The following is an 8,413-nucleotide window of genomic DNA, read 5'->3' on the forward strand; positions in this document are numbered from 1 at the left end:
GTACAAGTTTTTAAGTTTAAATGAGATACGAGTTTTTGAGTTTACACACACACACACACACACACACACACTCACACATAGACACACACGCTCTCTCTCTCTCTCTCTCACACACACACACACGTTTTGAGTTTAGAGTTCATTAGTTTAAATGAGTCTCAATGGCTCATATAGTATATAGAACGGCAGTTTGGTTTAGTCTTCAAGGTGTTTAGATTTAAATTTTCGACATACACACACACAAGCACGCACGCACAGACTCTCACTCTCTCTCTCACACACACACTATCTCTCTCACACACACACTCACTAACCAACTCACACACACACACACACACAGACAAGCTCATTAACACACACACACACACACACAGACACACTCACGCACATACACACACACACACACATAGACACACACACACACACACACACACACACACACTAACTAACTCACACACACACACACACACACACACACACACACACACACACACACACTCACACTCACACACAGACACACACACTCTCACTAACTCACACACACACACACACACACACACCCTCACTAACTCACTCACACACACACACACACACACACACACACACCCACACACAGACATGCTCACTGTCTCACACACACACACACACACACACACACTAACTCGCTCTCACACATACACAGACACGCTCACACACATAGACACACACACTCTCTCACACACACACACCCTCGCTAACTCTCTCTCTCACACACACACACACACACACTCACGCACATACACTCACTCACGGACATACACTCACACATGCACACACACACACACACACTCACGGACATGCACTCACACATGCACACACACACACACACACACACACACACACACACAGACATGCTCACTATCTCACACACATACACACACTCTCTCTCTCACACACATACACGCGCACACACTCACTCACACACACACACACACTCTCTCTCTCTCTCTCTCTCTCTCTCTCTCTCACACACACAGACACACACACTCTCTCACACACACACACACACACATACACTCACACATAGACACACACACTCTCTCACACACACACACACACACACACTAACTAACTCACACACAGACACACACACCCTCACTAACTCACACACACACACCCTCACTAACACACACACACACACACACACACATACATGCTCACTGTCTCACACACACACACACACACACACACATTAACTCGCTCTCACACATACACAGACATGCTCACACACATAGACACACACACTCTCTCACACACACACACATGCACACACTCTCACTAACTCTCACACACACACACACACACACATACACACACATAGACACACACACTCTCTCTCACACACACATACACACACACACACACTAACTAACTCACACACACACACACTCACTCACTCACGCACATACACTCACTAACACACACACACACACACACACACAGACATGCTCACTGTCTCACACACACACACACACACACTAACTCGCTCTCACACAAACACAGTCACTCTCACACACATAGACACACACACTCTCTCACACACACACACGCGCACACACCCTCGCTAACTCTCTCTCACACACACACACACACACACACACTCACGCACATACACTCACTCACGGACATACACTCACACATGCACACACACACACACACACACACACGGACATACACTCACACACGCACACACACACACACACACACACACACTCTCTCTCTCTCTCACACACATACACACGCACATACACACACACACTAACTCGCTCTCACACATACACAGACACGCTCACACACAGACACACACACTCTCTCTCACACACTCGCTCAGACACACACACACACACACACACTCAGAGTTTATGAGTTTAGAGTTTATAAATGTATAGATTGATGAGTTTATAAGTGTACGAGTTTTTGAGTTTAGAGTTTATAAGTTTAAATGAGTTTAGAGTTTATAAGTTTAAATGAGTTTAAGAGTTCAGAGTTTATTAATTTATGAGTTTAAGAGTTCATAAGTCTATGAATTCATGAGTTTATAAGTTAATTAGTTTATAAGTGTATGAGTTTAGAGTTCATTAGTTTAAATTAAATGGGTGAGAGTTATGTTATAAGTTATGTATGTTAGTTTAAAGTTTAACTTAGCTTGAAGTTTAAATTAGTTTAAAATAATTTGAAGTTTAAATTAGTTTAAAATAGTTTGAAGTTTAAAGTTGTTTAAAGCTTAAAGTTGTTCAAAGTTTGAAGTAGTTTAAAAGAACTTCTTTAAAAGAAGAAGAAAGTTGCTAGAAAGAAAGAAAGAAAGATTAGTTAGAAAGAAAGATAGATTAATTAGAAAGAAAGATGGATTAGTTAGATAGAAAGAAAGAAAGTTTAGTTAGAAAGAAAGAAAGAAAGAAAGAAAGAAAGAAAGAAAGAAAGAAAGAAAGAAAGAAAAAGATTAGTTAGAAAGAAAGAAAGACAGAAAGAAAGAAAGATTAGTTAGAAAGAAAGAAAGAAAGAAAGAAAGAAAGAAAGAAAGAAAGAAAGACAGAAAGAAAGATTAGTTAGAAAGAAAGAAAGAAAGAAAGATTAGTTAGAAAGAAAGAAAGAAAGAAAGAAAGAAAGAAAGAAAGAAAGAAAGAAAGAAAGAAAAAGATTAGTAAGAAAGAAAGAAAGAAAGAAAGAAAGAAAGAAAGAAAAAGATTAGTAAGAAAGAAAGAAAGAAAGAAAGAAAGAAAGAAAGAAAAAGATTAGTTAGAAAGAAAGAAAGACAGAAAGAAAGAAAGATTAGTTAGAAAGAAAGAAAGAAAGAAAGAAAGAAAGAAAGAAAAAGATTAGTAAGAAAGAAAGAAAGAAAGAAAGAAAGATTAGTTAGAAAGAAAGAAAGAAAGAAAGAAAGAAAGAAAGAGAAAGATTAGTTTCTCATTAGATTAGATTAGCTCATATAGTATATAGAACGGCAGTTTGGTTTAGTCTTCAAGGTATTTTGATTTGAATTTTCGTCGGTTTGAATTTTTTAGAACTCCCCAATGTAAGTCAATGGGAGTTTTTGAATGAGTTTTTTCGAGTTTTGATCGTCATTTTTAGGAAAACCGTAAGTCCGATCAGTCTGAAAAGATATAGCACACTTGGTCAGAACAGTTTGAGTGTCTGAGCCGAGTTTGGAGTATGTAGAGTGAAAGCTCTAGGAGGAGTTTGATATAGAAATTTTTAGTCTCAGAAGAATAATAATAACTAGATGCAAAAGTTCGTCGAGACAAACTTTAAGTTGGCTTGAGAAAGTTTGGACCAGAAAGATTGAAGAAGTTTAAAATAGTTTGGAGTTTAAATTAGTTTAAAGTTTAAAGTAGTTTAAAGTTTAAATTAGTTTGAAGTTTAAAGTAGTTTGAAGTTTAAATTAGCTTAAAGTTTAAATTAGTTTAAATTAGTTTAAAGTTTAATGTAGTTTAAAGTTTAAATTAGTTTGAAGTTTAAATTAGCTTAAAGTTTAAATTAGTTTGAAGTTTAAAGTAGTTTAAAGTTAAAAAGTTGTTGGGGGTTATCTAGTGGGTTGCTAAGGTGTTTTGGTTGTTGCTAGGTGGTTGCTTGTGTTTTCTGGGTGGTTGCTAGGGTGTTGCTAAGCGGTTGCTAGGGTATTTTTGGTGGTTGCTAGGGTGTTGCTAGGAAGTTGCTAAGGTATGTTGGTGGTTGCTAGGCGGTTGCTAGGGTGTTCTGGGTGGTTGCTATGGTGTTGCTAGGCGGTTGCTAAGGTATTTTGGGTGGTTGCTAGGGTGTTCTGGGTGGTTGCTAGGGTGTTGCTAGGCAGTTGCTAGGGTGTTTTGGGTGGTTGCTAGGCGGTTGCTAGGGTGTTCTGGGTGGTTGCTATGCTGTTGCTAGGCGGTTGCTAGGGTATTCTGGGTGGTTGCTAGGCGGTTGCTAGGGTGTTTTGGGTGGTTGCTATGGTGTTGCTAGGCGGTTGCTAGGGTGTTCTGGGTGGTTGCTAGGCGGTTGCTAGGGTGTTTTGGGTGGTTGCTATGGTGTTGCTAGGCGGTTGCTAGGGTGTTCTGGGTGGTTGCTAGGCGGTTGCTAGGGTGTTTTGGGTGGTTGCTATGGTGTTGCTAGGCGGTTGCTAGGGTGTTCTGGGTGGTTGCTAGGGTGTCTTGGGTGGTTGCTAGGCGGTTGCTAGGGTGTTTTGGGTGGTTGCTAGGCGGTTGCTAGGGTGTTCTGGGTGGTTGCTAGACGGTTGCTAGGGTATTCTGGGTGGTTGCTATGGTATTGCTAGGCGGTTGCTAGGGTATTCTGGGTGGTTTCTATGCTGTTGCTAGGCGGTTGCTAGGGTGTTCTGGGTGGTTGCTATGGTGTTGCTAGGCGGTTGCTAGGGTATTCTGGGTGGTTGCTATGGTGTTGCTAGGCCGTTGATAGGGTATTCTGAGTGGTTGCTAGGCGGTTGCTAAGGTATTCTGGGCGGTTGCTAGGCAGTTGCTAGGGTGTTCTGGGTGGTTGCTATGGTGTTGCTAGGTGGTTGGTAGTTGTCACAGATGGTTACTATGGAGTATTTATAGAGTTCATAGCATGATCTTGGCATGATATAGCACTTAACTAATCGCTATTAGCATGTAGCTATTCACTGCTAGCATGTGTAGCATGTTGGAAGTGCTGTTTGCTAGCATGAGTCAAAAGAGCCAAACCTCATCTCTATACGATGTTCTGATACAGAGATATAGGTCTTGCAAAACGGTTGCTAGGGTACTCAAGTTTGGTTGCTATGGAGTTGCTTGGGAGCTGGGAGCTTTAAACTTAAGAAGTTTAAAGTGGTTTGAAGTTTAAAGTAGTTTACGAGTTTTTGAGTTTTGAGTTTATGTTTAAATGAGTTTAGAGTGTGTGTGTGTGTGTGTGTGTGTGTGTGTTCACACACACACACACACACACACACACACACACACACACACACACACACACACACTCAGAGTTTATGAGTTTAGAGTTTATAAGTGTATAAATTGATGAGTTTATAAGTATAAGAGTTTTTGAGTTTAGATTTTATAAGTTTTAATGAGTTTAGAGTTTATAAGTTTAAATGAGTTTAAGAGTTCAGAGTTTATTAATTTATGAGTTTAAGAGTTCATAAGTCTATGAATTCATGAGTTTATAAGTTAATTAGTTTATAAGTGTATGAGTTTATAGTGCATTAGTTTAAATGAGTCTCAATGGCTCATATAGTATATAGAACGGCAGTTTGGTTTAGTCTTCAAGGTGTTTAGATTTAAATTTTGTCAGTTTGAATTTTTTAGAACTCCCCAATGTAAGTCAATGGGAGTTTTTGAATGAGTTTTTTCGAGTTTTGATCGTCATTTTTAGGAAAACCGTAAGTCCGATCAGTCTGAAAAGATATAGCACACCGAGTCAGATCAGTTTGAGTGTCTGAGCCGAATTTGGAGTATGTGGAGTTAAAGCTCTAGGAGGAGTTTGAGTTGTAAATTTTTACGGTCAGAAGAATAATAATAATAATAATAACTAGATGCAAAAGTTCGTCGAGACAAACTTTAAGTTGGCTTGAGAAAGTTTGGACCAGAAAGTTTGAAGAAGTTTAAATTAGTTTAAAGTTTAAAGTAGTTTAAAGTTTAAATTAGTTTAAAGTTTAAAGTAGTTTAAAGTTTAAATTAGTTTGAAGTTTAAAGTAGTTTAAAGTTTAAATTAGTTTGAAGTTTAAATTAGCTTAAAGTTTAAATTAGTTTAAAGTTTAATGTAGTTTAAAGTTTAAATTAGTTTGAAGTTTAAAGTAGTTTAAAGTTTAAATTAGTTTAAACTTTAAAGTAGTTTAAAGTTAAAAAGTTGTTGGGGGTTTTCTAGTGGGTTGCTAAGGTGTTCTGGGTGGTTGCTAGGCGGTTGCTAGGGTGTTCTGGGTGGTTGCTATGGTTTTGCTAGGTGGTTGCTAAGGTATTTTGGGTGGTTGCTAGGGTGTTGCTAGGCAGTTGCTAGGGTGTTCTGGGTGGTTGCTATGGTGTTGCTAGGTGGTTGCTAGGGTATTCTGGTTGGTTGCTAGGCGGTTGCTAGGGTGTTCTGGGTGGTTGCTAGGGTGTTGTTAGGTGGTTGCTAAGGTATTTTGGGTGGTTGCTAGGGTGTTACTAGGCGGTTTCTAGGGTGTTCTGTGTGGTTGCTATGCTGTTGCTAGGTGGTTGCTAGGGTATTCTGGTTGGTTGCTAGGCGGTTGCTAGGGTGTTGCTAAGTGGTTGCTAGGGTATTTTGGGTGGTTGCTATGGTGTTGCTAGGCGGTTGCTAGGGTGTTTTGGGTGGTTGCTAGGTGGTTGCTAGGGTATTCTGGGTGGTTGCTAGGCGGTTGCTAGGGTGTTTTGGGTGGTTGCTATGGTGTTGCTAGGCGGTTGCTAGGGTGTTCTGGGTGGTTGCTAGGGTGTTGCTAGGCGGTTGCTAGGGTGTTCTGGGTGGTTGCTATGGTGTTGCTAGGTGGTTGCTAGGGTATTCTGGTTGGTTGCTAGGGTGTTCTGGGTGGTTGCTATGGTATTGCTAGGCGGTTGCTAGGGTATTCTGGGTGGTTGCTATGCTGTTGCTAGGCGGTTGCTAGGGTGTTCTGGGTGGTTGCTATGGTGATGCTAGGCGGTTGCTAGGGTATTCTGGGTGGTTGCTATGGTGTTGCTAGGCCGTTGATAGGGTATTCTGAGTGGTTGCTAGGCGGTTGCTAGGGTGTTCTGGGTGGTTGCTATGGAGTTGCTAGGCGGTTGCTAAGGTATTCTGGGTGGTTGCTAGGCAGTTGCTAGGGTGTTCTGGGCGGTTGCTATGGTGTTGCTAGGTGGTTGGTAGTTGTCACAGATGGTTACTATGGAGTATTTATAGAGTTCATAGCATGATCTTGGCATGATATAGCACTTAACTAATCGCTATTAGCATGTAGCTATTCACTGCTAGCATGTGTAGCATGTTGGAAGTGCTGTTTGCTAGCATGAGTCAAAAGAGCCAAACCTCATCTCTATACGATGTTCTGATACAGAGATATAGGTCTTGCAAAACGGTTGCTAGGGTACTCAAGTTTGGTTGCTATGGAGTTGCTTGGGAGCTGTGAGCTTTAAACTTAAGAAGTTTAAAGTGGTTTGAAGTTTAAAGTAGTTTACGAGTTTTTGAGTTTATAAGTTTAAATGAGTTTAGAGTGTGTGTGTGTGTGTGTGTGTGTGTGTGTGTGTGTTCACACACACACACACACACACACACACACTCAGAGTTTATGAGTTTAGAGTTTATAAGTGTATAAATTGATGAGTTTATAAGTATAAGAGTTTTTGAGTTTAGAGTTTATAAGTTTTAAATGAGTTTAGAGTTTATAAGTTTTAATGAGTTTAGAGTTTATAAGTTTAAATGAGTTTAAGAGTTCAGAGTTTATTAATTTATGAGTTTAAGAGTTCATAAGTCTATGAATTCATGAGTTTATAAGTTAATTAGTTTATAAGTGTATGAGTTTAGAGTGCATTAGTTTAAATGAGTCTCAATGGCTCATATAGTATATAGAACGGCAGTTTGGTTTAGTCTTCAAGGTGTTTAGATTTAAATTTTGTCAGTTTGAATTTTTTAGAACTCCCCAATGTAAGTCAATGGGAGTTTTTGAATGAGTTTTTTCGAGTTTTGATCGTCATTTTTAGGAAAACCGTAAGTCCGATCAGTCTGAAAAGATATAGCACACCGAGTCAGATCAGTTTGAGCGTCTGAGCCGAATTTGGAGTATGTGGAGTTAAAGCTCTAGGAGGAGTTTGAGTTGTAAATTTTTACGGTCAGAAGAATAATAATAATAATAATAATAATAAGTTTAAATAGGATTTCAATATGTTGGCTCTCTCAAGCCAACTTAATAATAATAAGTTTAAATAGGATTTCAATATGTTGGCTCTCTCAAGCCAACTTAACTAGATTAAAAAGTTCGTCGAGACAAACTTTAAGTTGGCTTGAGAAAGCCGGACCAGAAAGTTTGAAGAAGTTTGAAGTTTAAAGTAGTTTAAAGTTTAAATTAGTTTTAAGTTTAAATTAGTCTAAAGTTGAAATTAGTTTGAAGTTTAAAGAAGTGTAAAGTAGTTTTTGAAGTTTAAAGTAGTTTGAAGTTTAAAGTAGTTTAAAGTTTAAATTAGTTTGAAGTAGATTGATAGATGAGTTTGTTAGTTTAAATTTTACACACAGACACGCTCACTAACTCTCTCTCTCACACACGCACACACACACACACTTATGCACATACACCCACACTCATGCACACACTCACTCACTCACACACACACACTCACGGACATACACTCACACATGCACACAGACACACAGACATGCTCACTAACTCACTCACATACACACACACACACACACTAACTCACACACACTCTCTCTCTCTCACACACATACACACACGCACATACACTCATAA

Source organism: Abramis brama (genome assembly GCF_963993115.1).
Source record: "Abramis brama genome assembly, chromosome: 6".
Classification (NCBI taxonomy): domain Eukaryota; kingdom Metazoa; phylum Chordata; class Actinopteri; order Cypriniformes; family Leuciscidae; genus Abramis; species Abramis brama.